Source organism: Thamnophis sirtalis, unplaced genomic scaffold (genome assembly GCF_051295495.1).
Source record: "Thamnophis sirtalis isolate CommonGarterSnake01/CBP01778 unplaced genomic scaffold, rThaSir2_p1.2 scaffold_10, whole genome shotgun sequence".
NCBI classification, from domain to species: domain Eukaryota; kingdom Metazoa; phylum Chordata; class Lepidosauria; order Squamata; family Natricidae; genus Thamnophis; species Thamnophis sirtalis.
Genome location: NW_028261390.1, coordinates 6,083,707 through 6,098,705, shown reverse-complemented (window position 1 = coordinate 6,098,705; position 14,999 = coordinate 6,083,707). Strand labels below are relative to the sequence as shown.

General features: G+C 47.3%; 1 protein-coding gene across 1 annotated transcript in view; it reads left to right on the top strand.

Annotated features, from left to right (window-relative positions):
- Positions 1-728: 728 nt before the first annotated feature.
- SLC4A4 (solute carrier family 4 member 4) overlaps positions 729-14,999 on the top strand; it is a gene marked incomplete in the record, with an annotated part of 161,559 nt that continues 147,288 nt past the window's right edge. The window contains 1 exon segment of the mRNA XM_087723961.1: positions 729-1,034.

The following is a 14,999-nucleotide window of genomic DNA, read 5'->3' as shown; positions in this document are numbered from 1 at the left end:
AGCCCCCCACCCCACCCCGAAACAGAACCGGCCCCCTTTCCCCTTCCAACCTTTCAAACGGACCGGGAATCCCCCCCCCCCCCATTCACCAGCTCCCGCCCCCCCCCCTCCTCGCCACACCAGAAAGCCGTCCCCGGCCTGGCTCCTCCTTTCCTCCCTCCTGCCGGGGGCCCCGTGACGCTCCTCGGCTGGAACACGAGGGCTGGCGGCGGGGTGGGAAATGGGATCCGGGAGGAGGGGACGGCGGGCCAAGGGGGACGGCCCCGCACCGCCTCAGCCGCGGCTTTAAACCTCGCGCACCCGGGGCGGGCAAAGTGGAAGGCGGCGTGGGGGCGGGTGGGAAACGCACACACGGACTTTCCGCCGCTTTTTTTTCCCCCTCAAGCCACGCCGGCCGCCGCTGCTTTTCAACCTCTTCCTCGGGGCAGCAGCAGCGGGGACGGAAAGGGGGCTGGCCCCGCCGGAAAGCTCGCCTCGCTCGCGCGCCCACTCACCCAGCTGGGGGTCAGGAGAAAGCCGGAGCGTCCGTCCCGCTTCGCCAAGCCGCTCGTCCCCTCGCCTCATAAAGCGACCAACTCGACCACCCACCCACCTAACCAACCCGCCTCGTGCCCGCGCGCGCGCGCCTTGGCTGCGCTTCGGCCGAGCGCGCTTTTTTGAGGAGGGTCTCCCCGCTCGCGCGCGCGCGCGCGCCCTCCCGGTCTAGAGGGTCGCGTCAGGAGAAGAAGAAGGAGGAAGGAGAAGAAGGAGAAGAAGAAGAAGAGGAGGAGGAGAAGAAGAAGGAGGAAGGTCGCCGACGCCGCCGCCGCTGCTGCCGCCGCTCGCGCTCGCTCCTCAGCCCGCCCGGATTTCCGAAAAGTTGCCAAAGAGTAGCCGAAGGAGCCTCGCGGCAAGGCGCCGGGTTCGTCGGTCTCGAAGCTTCGCCTTTCCGCCGCGCTCGTTGCGGACCTCCTCCTTCTCCCCGCGCGTCCTCGGGCTCTGGTTTCCCGAGCAGCCGCCAAGCTGGACGACCGGAGGAAAGCCGAGGCCAGGAGGTGAGGCAAATGTGGCTTGGGGTGAGTGGGTGGGTGGTGGCGACAGCGGTGGGGTTTTGGAGCCGGGGACAGAAGGCGTCGGGGCTTCCGATCTCCTCGGCTCGTCCGCTGGCCGAGAAGAGCGAGGGGTGGTGGGCTTGGAGGTGGGCGAGAATCCGAGCTTGACCCGGCTTGGCTCCAAACGTGTCGTGTGAAGGCGCTTGAACCGTCTTAACTTTCCCACCCGCGGGCGGACTCAGGTTTCTGCTGCTTGCCCCCCCCCCCTGCTTCCCCAACAACAACCCTGCGAGGTGGGAAAAACCGAGAGCTCGGAATCCAGCTGGAAGGGGGCCTTGGAGGTCTTCTAGTCCACCCCCTCAAGCGGAAGACCCTATAGGCCATTTCAGAGGCTGTCATATCACCGAATCCCCCCCCCCACAAGCAGCTACCAGATGGTAACCTAAGTGTCAGCTCATGAGTTGCCATTAGCTCTGAACCAATAGAGCTGGGAGGGGACCTTGGAGGTCTTCTAGTCCACCCACTCAAGCGGAAGACCCTATGCCATTTCAGAGGCTGTCATATCACACACCCCTCCCCAAGCAGTTACCACATGGGTAGATCAGATCGTGTCAGATCATGAGCTGTCATCCAATGATGGTTTCCAACTCGGTGCCAATCAATCGATTAGAATCGGAATCAAGCCGGAAGGGACCTTGGAGGTCTTCTAGTCCACCACCCCCCGCCCACTCAAGCAGGAGAACCTATACTACTTCAGACAAGTGACTGACCCGTCGCTTCTTAAAAACCTCCAGTGATGGAGTAGTACCCACGACTTCTGAAGGCAAGCTCTTCCACTGGTTAATTGTCCTCACTGTTAGGAAGTTTCTCCTTCATTTCAAGTTGCTTCTCCCCTTGATTAGTTTCCAACCATTGCTTTTTGTCCTGGCCTCACGTGCTTTGGAGAATAGCTTGACTCCCCCTTCTCTGGGGCAACCTCTCAAATACGGCAATGCTGCTATATCGTGTCCTCCCAAGTCCTAGACTGGCTATACCCAATTCCTGCAAGCCTTCATATGTTTTAGCCTCCAGACCTTTAATCCTCTTAGTTGCTCTTCTTTGCGTTTCCCTCCCCCACCCTCCAAAACTGGATGCAGGATTCCAGGGGACGAGAGGTGCCAAGTTGGGGGTTTCCACCACATCTGTTCTTTGAGCCTCTACAGAATGTGCACTCCGCCTGCGTTCACATGACACGTTCAGCCAAGTCGGGTAAACGAGACCTGGCACAGCTTGCTCCTCTCGGTTGGCGTTGACCTCAGTTGGATTTTATGCTGGGTGGTTTAGGGTTAAGGGGTGAGTTGCATAGGACGAGAGCCCGAAAGGCCGGATTGGTTTAGTAATCAGGCTTAAATTGGTTGTAGGAATGCAGCCCCTGTTCGCATGATGGAGGTTATCTGTCTGCGGGTTCTTCCAGGTAGGGGATAAGGGGTTGTTGGAGTTCATTTCCTTCCACCTGAAGGCGAATGGCTCGGAAAATCATGCTCTGCTTCTTGCCGTCGGCTGTAGTTGTGGGTTCTTGTGATGCAAGAACTCTTGAAGCTTGGAGGAAGGCGTGGGAAAAGATGACACTCACTCTCTCTCTTCCTCACTCTATCTTCCGGGGAAAGTTTTCGGTGTCTTTTAGAGTAAGAGGAAGGTGGGACTGGAAGAGAAGGGCTACTGCATGGGGTGTATATACGGGGTGCAAGATCATGTTAGCGTAGTGGGGAAAAGTAAGTGAGGCTGGAACTTGGGAGAAAAGCTGGAACTTCTTCTCAACTGGAATAGATTTAAGTGGCCACTGGGAACAGTGGTATAAGTTGCAAAAAAAAGCTGACATATTTGGTGCTATCAAATGGAAAAGAGGTATGGTGGAAATCAGATTCTCCTTTGAGCAGGGTAGAAGTTGTGAGAATAAGAATCTAGAAATGAAAAGCTTCCTTCCTTCCTTCCTTCCTTCCTTCTTCCTTCCTTCCTTCCTTCCTTCCTTCCTTCCTTCCTTCCTTCCTTCCTTCCTTTCTCTCTTGCTCCCTCTCTCCTCCTTCCTTCCTTCCTTCCTTCCTTCCTTCCTTCCTTCCTTCCTTCCTTCTTCCCATGAACTGAACACTTATAGGCAGAAACATTTCTGCTCTTTCTCTTTCTTTTCTCTAGCAACTCCCCTCAAATGTTTTTTTCCCCCCTATGTGAGATGTACATATTTCATTTTGTAGGAAAATTACATCACACTTGCGATTTTTTTTTTAAGTAGAAGAATTATCAGTGGAAGTGGTCCACTAGGTCGAAAGCAGGAGAAATCAGCTGCCCCTGTAAACTTTGATTTGATCTTGAGGTAGAAGAGCTGTTGCGGTATCAATAGCATATTGGATGGAGTTTATGAGTGTAGCTATGGCTGGAGGAATTAATTATACAGTTATTAACTAGGCTTATGCATCATGCTAAATCATGTTTTGGTTAATCATGTTTGTTGAGTAAGTTGTAGCTGGCTCACATCATAATATACAATAATCAAAACTTAGTCATATTTTGGCTTGTTATGATCTGTGAATCGGGACGTATTTTGGAAAACGGCACTAAAAGATACATGCTTCTTTCTCACAACTTGAGGCGTGGATAGAGTCTAAATGTTGACTGAATAACTAAGGATAAAGCATTTTGGGGGAAAGCTATACAATTTTGAGTAGGATCCCAGCCTTGCAGGTACTCCTTTTAATCAGGGCACATGACAAAGAAATATTTGGAAGAAAGATGGAAGAAAGAACATTCTTTGTGCTGTAAGCAAGAAAGAAGAGATTATTTAGAGCAGTGTTTCTCAACCTTGGCAACTTGAAGATGTCCGGTCTTCAACTCCCAGAATTCCCCAGCCAGCATTCGCTGGCTGGGGAATTCTGGGAGTTGAAGTCCCGGACATCTTCAAGTTGCCAAGGTTGAGAAACACTGATTTAGAGATTTTGATTGCAGGAAGTCCTCAACATACAACCGTTTGTTTAGCGACTGTCAAAGTTACACGGGCACTGAAAAAATGACCTTGAAAATTTCAGCATCGTGGTCGCATGATCAAAATGCAGATGCTTGATAACAGAGTCGTATTTATGACGGTTGCAGTGTCCCCAAAGTCATGTGATCATCTTTTGCGACCTTATGACAAGCAAATTCAACGGGAAAGTTAGATTCCACTCAACAACAGTGTTATTAACTTGACAACTGCAGTGACTCGCTTAATAACTGTGGCAAGAAAGGTTGAACAATGGGGCAAAACTCACTTAACAACGGTCTTACCTAGCATTTTGGGCTCGCTTATGGTTGTAAGTCAAGGACTAGCTGTACTGCAGGTCGTAGTTAACTGTTTGGAGGGATTATCGTGAGGAATCACAATGTATGCGATTGAGATATCCCCGGGTTGCATCCAGAATTACTTTAATGGGTCTTTAGAACTGGTGTTCTTTTTTGCTTTAGAGTTAAACTGGAATTATTGTCTGTTTGTTTTCCATTTTAAAAAAAGCATTTGTCTTAATGTCCCAAAGGTGCTTTTTTGCAAGAGGCAACTCAACTTTCTGTTTTTTTTCTTCGAAGAAATTTCGCTTCTCATCCAAGAAACTTCTTCAGTTCAGTTCTTCAGTTCAGAACTGAAGAAGCTTCTTGGATGAGAAGCGAAATGTCTCCAAAGAAAAAAACAGAAAGTTCAGTTGCCTCTTGAAAAACAAAAGCACCTTTTGGGACCATTATGAACTGGATGACTGAGAATCTCCATAGACATTTGTCTTAATGTTGTGCTTGTTTCAGTAAAAAAAAACAAAAATTAGGATGTTCAAAGCAGTGGTGAAATTAATTTTTTTTTTTACTACCAGTTCTGTGGGCGTGGCTTGGTGGGCGTGGCAGGGGAAGGATACTGCAAAATCCCCATCCCCCCCCCACTCCTGGGGCCAGCCAGAGGTGGTATTTGCCGGTTCTCCGAACTACTCAAAATTTCCACCACCGGTTCTCCAGAACCTGTCAGAACCTGCTGAATTTCATCCCTGGTTCAAAGCTGACTTTTGTCTACATATCTTAAGGAGATCTTAGGGATCACCCCAAAGTATCCCAAGCAGAGGTATCTCCGGGAGTGTGTTATAAAAAAAATAAAATCAAGATGGTGACCATAATTACACATTCACAACTGCCCAAGTTGATATTTTGATGCTCCATGCATCCCCCCGCTTAACTCTAGGCTACCCCATGTCTTTCTTTGTCCTGTGAAAGGGTGAAACATAGATGTCATGAAATTGATAAATAATTGCGGTCCAAAATCATCACCAATCATAACTGGCTGTTAACTGAGGGCATCTATCAGTCCAGTATCTGATTTTTCCCCCCCCCATATAAACGCCGCCGCGCTTCTATGGTTAGATAGCTGAGACTTCTTTATTTGAATATACTGTAGATCTTTTCAACATTCCCTATTTTAGCGTGTTTTATTAATCTAGGTGAATTGCCAACATGTATTGCAAGTTCATATATGAAGTGGTGTAGGGTTTCCTGCCTAAACGGGGTTGGACTAGAAGACCTCCAAGGTCGCTTCCAACTCTTGTTATTCTATGAAATATGCCACATGGCATTGTTTCTCAACCTTAGCTATTTTAAGACCTGTGGACTTCAACTCCCAGAATTCCCCAGCCGACATGCAGGGCTGGCTAGGGAATTCTGGGAGTTGAAGTCCACAGGTCTTAAAGTAGCTGCCATATGCTAAATAAATAAGGTTAAATAAATAAATGCTAAATAAATAAAGCAAAGGGGGGGATCTTAGTGAGCCCCATTATAGGCTCCATTAATAGCCCCACTGCTGGGAACTAGTTTGGAAGATAACACCATTAATTGACACTAAAGGGTAAAGGTTCCCTTCGCACATATATGCTAGTCGTTCCCGACTCTAGGGGGCAGTGCTCATCTCGGTTTCAAAGCCAAAGAGCCAGAGCTGTCCGAAGACATCTCCGTGGTCCGAAGACATCTCCGCTGTCCGAAGACATCTCCGTGGTCATGTGGCCGGCATGACTAAACACCGAAGGCACATGGAAAGCTGTTCTCTTCCCACCAAAGATGGTTCCTATTTTTCTACTTGCATTTTTTAACGTGCTTTCGAACTGCTAGGTTGGCAGAAGCTGGGACAAGTAACGGGAGCTCACTCCGTTATGCGGCGCTAGGGATTTGAACCGCCGAACTGCCGACCTTTCTGATTGACAAGCTCAGCGTCTTAGCCACTGAGCCACCACATCTCTTTACTGTGTAAGAGCCATGGTGGCCTCGTGGTTAGAATGCAGTATTACAGGCTAATTCTGCCGACTGCCAGCAGTTCGATTCTCACCAATTCAAGGTTGATTCAACCTTCTATCCGTACAAGGTTGGTATAATGAGGACCCAGATTGTTGGGGGCAAAATGCTGACACTGTAAACCGCTTAGAGAGGGCTGTAAGAGCACTGCAAAGAGGTATATAAGTCTAAGTGGTATTGCTAATGTTGAGCATTGTAAATGTTACAAGTGAGATACACCTCGTTCTTGCTTTTTCCTCAAAAACCAGCCTTCCCCAACTGGTGCATCCAAGTTGTGTTGTAATTGTATAGCACTCAAAACTTCCAGGAAGCATATCAGCCACGAAGAACGTTACTCTACATATTTCTTGTACTTCCGTTTAATTACAGCTTGAATTGTAAAGGAAGAACGAAAAGAATGTCTCCAGACTCTTATCTCAGTTTTGCTTTGAAACCGAACTAAAGCTGCCTGGGCTATTATCCAGTTTGACTTTCAGGAACCCGATCATAATCTCCCATGGATTAAATTCTGTGAGTAATTATGACTCGTTTCAGGAAACATCAAACCGGTGCTTGAGAAAGTAGCAAATAGCATGCTTTAATTCAACCAGAAATTGATGCATTTCTGCATGCGTTTGTCCTGCCCTTGCAGGATTACTTTCTAGCTGTTTTTGTTTTTTTGTTAAGGCATTTGAGCCCCCCCCCCCCCCCCCCCGGGGCATTTACTCAAATGCCAACCGCAAGCACTTTGAATGAGCATGACACTTCATATAAAATCTGTGTTATTCTCAGAACCTGTTTGACTTGCACTTGGGAGAAACAGGGTGCAGTGATTGTGCATCGGAGTGTTTGTTCTGAGTGCAGATGAGGCACACGCGAGAGACTCATTCATGACGTGGAGCCACACGTTTTTATTTATGTTTCTATCCCCACTTTTGTTATTTTTACAAACATACCTTCATCCTCCTATTTTCCCCAGTAAAATGGATTGGGCTGTGACTGGCTTAAAATCACCCAGCTGTCTTTCATGCCTAAGGCGGGACTGGAACCCACAGACTCCTGGTGATTGGCCCAAAGTCACCCTAGCTGTCTTTCATGCCTAAGGCGGGACTGGAACCCACAGACTCCTGGTGATTGGCCCAAAGTCACCTGGCTGTCTTTCATGCCTAAGGCGGGACTGGAACCCACAGACTCTCACCTGGCTGTCTTTCATGCCTAAGGCGGGACTGGAACCCACAGACTTCTGGTGATTGGCCCAAAGTCACTTGGCTGTCTTCCATGCCTAAGGCGGGACTGGAACTCACAGACTCCTGGTGATTGGTCCAAAGTCACCTGGCTGTCTTTCATGCCTAAGGCGGGACTGGAACTCACAGACTTCTGGTGATTGGCCCAAAGTCACCTGGCTGTCTTTCATGCCTAAGGCGGGACTGGAACCCACAGACTCCTGGTGATTGGCTCAAAGTCACCTGGCTGTCTTTCATGCCTAAGGCGGGACTGGAACCCACAGACTCTCACCTGGCTGTCTTTCATGCCTAAGGCGGGACTGGAACCCACAGACTTCTGGTGATTGGCCCAAAGTCACTTGGCTGTCTTCCATGCCTAAGGCGGGACTGGAACTCACAGACTCCTGGTGATTGGTCCAAAGTCACCTGGCTGTCTTTCATGCTTAAGGCGGGACTGGAACCCACAGACTCTCACCTGGCTGTCTTTCATGCCTAAGGCGGGACTGGAACCCACAAACTCTCACCTGGCTGTCTTTCATGCCTAAGGCGGGACTGGAACCCACAGACTCCTGGTGATTGGCCCAAAGTCACCTGGCTGTCTTTCATGCTTAAGGCGGGACTGGAACCCACAGACTCTCACCTGGCTGTCTTTCATGCCTAAGGCGGGACTGGAACTCACAGACTCCTGGTGATTGGCTCAAAGTCACCTGGCTGTCTTTCATGCCTAAGGCGGGACTGGAACTCACAAACTTCTGCTGATTGGCCCAAAGTTATCCAGCTGTCTTTCATGCCTAAGGCGGGACTGAAACTCACAGGCTCCTGGTGATTGGCTCAAAGTCACCTGGCTGTCTTTCATGCCTAAGGCGGGACTGAAACTCAGAGACTCCTGGTGATTGGCTCAAAGTCACCTGGCTGTCTTTCATGCCTAAGGCGGGACTGGAACTCACAGACTCCTGCTGATTGGCCCAAAGTCACCCAGCTGTCTTTCATGCCTAAGGCGGGACTGAAACTCACAGACTCCTGGTGATTGGCTCAAAGTCACCCAGCCAGCTTTCATGCCTAAGACAGGACTAGAACTGATAAGAGAATATTTGTAGCTCAGGGCTGAGCAACAGTGCTCTGATGATGTTAGCTAGTTTGGTAGTGAAACGTCTGCAAGAAAGCAACCAAGCTTAGCGTATCTTTACAGGACTGATACTCACAATTTCCTGGTTTCTAGCCTGGGGCCTTAATCCTTATACTTTAGGCTTTATTTTGAGGCATTTGAAGATCCTTCTTTTCTGTCAGGACAACTTTGCCTATAGGTTGCTGTTGTTGTTAATTGCGAAGTTGTTTTTGACCCCAATGGACAACGTTCCTCCAGGCCTTCCTGTCCTCTACCATCCTCTGTGGTCCATTGAAGCTCACGCCAACTGCTTCAGTGACTCCATCCAGCCACCTCGTTCTCTGCCGTCCCCTTCTTCTTTTGCCCTCCATCGTTCCCAGCATGAGCCTCTTCTCCAGGGAGTCCTTCCTTCTCTTTAGGTGGCCAAAGTATTTGACTTTCATCTTCAGGATCTGGCCTTCTAAAGAGCAGTCACTATATAATTTTTTTTCAAGATTCAGAATGGAAGAAGAGACAAGGATCAGTTGGGCGAAAAATTTTGGACGTAGTATTCAATTAGGCCATTGGAATAAATTATGGGAGAGAAACTACAAACTGACATGTCAGCTGCTTATACGGAGAACGTTTATAACAGTGATGGCGAACCTTTTTTTGGCTCGCGTGCCAAAAGTGGGGGGGGAGTGCAGGGGGGTCGTGCACGGGCGTGCCACACCCATAATGCTATGCGTGCTTGTTGAAAGAAATGTCCTTCTGGGTTCAGCTCCCAAGTGGGGAAGAAGACACTGGAGACATGGAGGCTGCTTGGAAAGATGGTTTATTGGTGGACAGGGCCACATGGCTTGAGGTCCTGAACAGAAAAGGTGATCACATGCTTCACTGTTGGTGGAGAAGAAGAGAAGGGCTGAGGGAGGGGCTTGCTAGGCTTTTTATAACCTGTTTAGTCCCACCTCTCTGTTTCCTGTTCCTGTGTAAGAAATGTATTCTGATTGGTTGTCAGACTCCCATGCAGGGGGCTACTCTCTAGGCTGTTTCGAATCCATAGATGAGTTCACAAATGCCATGTGGAGAGTTGAGTAATATCCCTTCCCCCTACAGCTGCAGCGGAGAAGTCTTTATTATGTAAAGTGGGCTAGCCTGGCCTTCTCAATGGCCTATTGACAAAGTGTGGATGGGCAGGAAGCTACAGGCAACTATTCTGTCTTTTGAAACACGTTTCTTTCACATCCAGAGAAATATTCTGCCTTTTCAATATTTCCTAGGATATTTCATTTTTCTGGGAGAGGGCTGGATGATAACTTCCCACACGTTGTTAGACACACCTCCTCTGCCACTTCAGTGAAAGCTGGATGCGTTTGTGTTCTAACCGGAGGGAAAAGGAATTTTGCCTAGATACACACCGGTTGCTCCAGATACACTTATAAATTAAGTGATTTCCATCTCAGGTGTTACCATGTTGTGGTGACATCGGTGGCAATGGCAATTTGTTGCCTGCACAGCTGAAGGAAACAGGACGGGAGACCCACTCATGCAGTTCTTTTAAAGCTGGGTTTTCCTGGCTTCTGCTGGTTTAGCTTGTGCGAAAAGTTAGACCAAGTCTGCTATTTTCTCTGTAGCGGTTGGATTGTTTGACATGACATCTCTGGTTAACGTTTTAAACCTTGTTCCCATTTAGAAAGAACAAATGGAATGCAAACACATCAGCTGCCTTGCGCTGATTAAACTGACACCAGCTCTCCCTTCTAGGAAGGCCTGTTTCCGTAAGCTGTGTGAAATCCCTACAGTTTGTCATAAGGCTAACAAAATGCAGTTCACAAAGTCTTTCTATAGATAGAGGGACACGTTTCTTCAACCTGCCCTTCTCTTTCTTCTCTTTGGAGATTCCTGTTACGTCTGTGGCTCTAACCCAAAGCCGTCATCATTACCCAGTCAGCTTGCTGGTTTAACATTCTTTTGTTCTCTCTCTCTCTCTGTGTCTCTGTCTCTCTGTGTCTCTGTCTCTCTCTGTCTCTCAGTCTCTCTCTCTCTCTCTCTGTGTCTCTGTCTCTCTGTCTGTCTATTTCTCTCTGTCTGTCTGTCTCTCTTTCTCTCCCTCCCTGTCTCTGTCTCTGTCTGTCGCTCTCTCTGTCTCTATCTCTCAGTCTCTCTCTCTGTCTGTCTCTCTCTGTCTCTGTCTCTCTCTCTCTGTGTCTGTCTCTGTCTCTCTTTCTCTCCCTCTCTGTCTCTGTCTGTCTCTTTCTCTATGTCTCTGTCTCTCTATCTCTTTCTCTGTCTGTCTCTGTCTCTCTGTCTGTCTGTCTCTGTCTGTCTCTCTCTTTCTCTATGTCTCTGTCTCTCTGTCTCTCTGTCTCTCAGTCTCTCTCTCTGTCTGCTGTGTCTCTGTCTCTCTTTCTCTCCCTCTCTCTGTCTCTGTCTCTCTTTGTCTGTCTCTCTGTCTGTCTGTCTCTCTCTGTGTCTCTGTTTCTCTCTTTCTCTGCCTCTCTGTCGCTCTCTCTGTCTCTCTCTATCTCTCAGTCTCGCTATCTCTCTGTCTGTCTCTCTGTCTGTCTCTCTCTTTCTCTGTGTCTCTGTCTCTCTCTCTCTTTCTCTCCCTCTCTGTCTCTGTCTGTCTCTCTCTGTCTGTTGCTCTCTCTGTCTCTGTCTCTCTATCTCTTTCTCTGTGTCTGTCTCTCTGTCTCTGTCTCTCTGTTTCTTTCTGTCTCTCTCTCTCTCTCTTTCTCTGTGTCTCTGCCTCTCTCTCTCTCTCTTTCTCTCCCTCTCTCTTTATCTCTGTCTCTGTTTCTGTCTCTCTGTCTCTGTCTCTCTAAGCTAAACCAAAGCCGTCATCACTACCCACTCAGCTTGCTGGTTTAACATTCTTTTGTTCTCTCTCTCTCTTTCTCTCTGTCTCTCTTTCTCTGTCTCTCCCTCTCTCTGTCTTTCCGTCTCTCCCCCCCCCCTCTCTCCCTCTGTCTCTTTCACCCACCCAAATCGTTGTAATATTGTAATAAGCCTATCCTTTGTTAGCCTGCCAATCCCCTGTTTTGGATTTCGTCCAAGGCTTCATTGGTCTGTGAGCTGGGAGGTGGCTCAATTTTTCCCATATTATGTCTTGATCGGGCAGTTAGATTTATTTCCACTTTCAATTAGGGTTGAGGCCATTATTTTTGCTTTGTAATTTTTCTGCAGTGCCTGTAAGGTTTATGGCCTAGGGGACTTCGTGCTTCCAGTTGGAGTCATCTGAATTTCTATGTTAATAATTGCGTCTGATCTTGATCTGAAGACTTATCTGCCATCTGCACTTTGGGTCTTTCCTCCTGTGACTCCCATTAATCTAAATTACATTATGTTCTTGATATCAGCTAACTTAATAAAGGTCAGTTCTTAAGGCCTTGCCACTCTCTTGTCTAAGGTGATCAAGAGGCAACATTTCTGTCTAGGCAAGTGACTGATATCATCCAGAGGTTAACTCACACTTGCTTTTTAATCTTGTAAAATACAAAACACGGAGAAATAAAACACATCGATGGCAGAAATAAAACCTGCCATCTCGGATTCTGCGTAACTCTATCCTCCTGATAGGCTTCTGGAAGAGAAAGCCAGTTATCTTTGCCCATATTTGCCTTTGGGTCTCTGGCATTGCCAAATATTCCCCCGGGGACATATATTGTTGATTTAATGGTGGGTATTTGGTTAGCCCAGTCTTAGAAATAACCCCATGAAAGTTTTTAGGTTGCTCAGTTTTATATTAGCTTGCAGGGGTGGGGAGTGGATGGATAGACATTTCTACAATGTTAAATGGATCTTAAAAGACCGAGGAGGGACATGGTGGTTCAGTGGCTAAGACACTGAGCTTGTCGATCAGAAAGGGTCGGCAGTTAGGCGGTTTGAATCCCTAGCGCCGTGTAACGGAGTGAGTTGCCGTTACTTGTCCCAGCTTCTGCCAACCTAGCGGTTCGAAAGGACGTAAAAAATGCAAGTAGAAAAATAGGAACCACCTTTGGTGGGAAGGTGACAGCGTTCTGTGCGCCTTCGATGTTGAGTCATGCTGGCCACATGACCATGGAGACGTCCCCGGACAGCGCTGGCTCTTCGGCTTTGAAACGGAGATGAGCAATGCCCCCTAGAGTCGGGAACGACTAGCACATATCTGCATTAGTGTCCATCACTAAGAGTTGCATCTTAGGATTATTCATCCCCGCTTTTTTTTGAAAAAACCACCAGGCCCATTTTTGCAAAAAAACAGGCTGTTTTGGGGAGGTTTGCAGAGTGCAAAAACTTTTTTTTAAAAATTGCCTCTTCAAAACCTTGGTGCATCTTATACTCCGGTACGTCTTATACTCCGAAAAATACGGTAAATGTGTCAGAAATACAGTTACAAGAATTTCTCTTTCATAATATTTTTTTAAAGAAATGCTCGGGTTGGGAAATTATTAATTTTTCTGGGGGGGGAAAAAGTTCCCCTTTCATTTCCTGGAGAATTTGCGTAGCATATTTGAATGTTAACCTGTTGAACTAGGTATGGTCATTGCGTCATTTTCCCACACAAGGTAAGATAGAATAGAATAGAATTATTTATTGGCCAAGTGGGATTGGTCACGAAGGGAATTTGTCTGTGGTTCATATGCTCTCAGTGTAGATAAGGAGAATAAAAATACATTCATCAAGAATCATAAGATGCAACTCTTAGTGATGGACACTAATATATGATATATAATCAGAGGTGATATTCAGCCTGTTCATTCTGGTTTGAACAAACTTGTAGTGGTGGCTACTAAAGGCTCCATCGTTCTGCGCCCCCCCCCCCCGCGACATAATATGTGAGCACTGCACATGTGCAGACACATTTGCACGCTTGTATTTGCGAACGGGTAGGGAAGGTAAGTGAATCCCACCCGTGACCCGTCAAAACCGCGGAGGACAAAATCACGATCGACGAAAGCGCGCATGTGACGTCATCACAGTGCGACGAAAAAAATTAAAAATTGAAATAAAATTAAAATTAAAGCAAGCTCATTCACATAAAGGTAAGGGTTAGGTTTAGGTTAGGGTTAGGGTTAGGTTAAGGGTTAGGGTTAGAGCGTTAGCGTTACGTTTAGCGTTAGGTTAAGGGTTAGCGTTAGGTTTAGCGTTACATTAACGGTTAGGTTTAGGGTTAGGTTAAGGGTTAGGTTTAGGGTTAGGTTTGGGGAGGTTAGGGTAAGGTTTTCGCTTTATTTTTACATTTTTCGATCACAGCGCGATGTTTTCGTCGCGCTGTGATGACGTCAAATGCGCGCTTTCGTCGAGCGCGATTTTGTCCTCCGCGGTTTTGTGGTGGAACCAATCCCACCACCTTATATATAATATATAATATGATAGGCACTGTAGTTGAAACAACGAATGGGCGAAACAAGAGATGGGAATCATAGCATGCATAGACAGCCAGAGATAAAAATACATCATACAGATAGTCCTTACTTACGACTATTTGTTTACTAACCATTCAAAGTCACAACAGCCCTGAAAAAAAGTGAATTGTGATCACTTTTCGCACCTAATGATCCAGTAGTCACACGATCAGAATTTGGACGCTTAGCAAAAGGCTCGGAAGGATTGATATTCCTTGCAGGCAGCTGGTCATTTGCGTTCTGTTTAGAGAGTCCGCGTTGAGACCACGTGGAAGTTTATCTGTGTCCTCCCAAGTGGCCTCAACCACCCTCTAAAAGGATGCAAAGGACCAGCTGTCTGCAAGGAATATCAATCCTTCCATTCCCCACCAATCCAGTCAGAGCTGAAGAAGCTTCTTGGATGAGAAGCAAAACGTCTTCGAAGAAATACAAAAAAGTCCAGTTGCCTCTTGAAAACGGCACCTTTGGGACAACTAACCATGGTGGCGCAGTGGTTAGAGTGCAGTACTGCAGGCTACTTCTGCTGCCTGCCGGCTGCCTGCAATTTGGCAGTTCGAATCTCACCAGGCTCAAAGTTGACTCAGCTTTCCATCCTTTGGAGGTGGGTAAAATGGGGACCCAAATTGTTGTGGGGCAAGAGGCTGACTCTGTAAACTGCTTGGAGAGGGCTTGTAAAAGCACTGTAAAGTGGTATATAAGTCTAAGTCCTGTTGTTATTGCTGTAGCCTGGCTATCTGAGAATCTTCACAGATATTCAGATGGTTCTTTCTCTCCGCCTTGTTTGTCCTATGTCCTTATAACTTGGTTACTTAATTAATCCCTTCTCTGGGTTTGCATAACCTGAGCAAAAGAACTGGATTAATAACACACACACACACACACACACACACACACACAACTTGTTAGCACTAACCAAATTTAGCACGCTGGGGAAGCTCAATCCATAAGGCTTTCATTGTTATGTGTACGAACATCT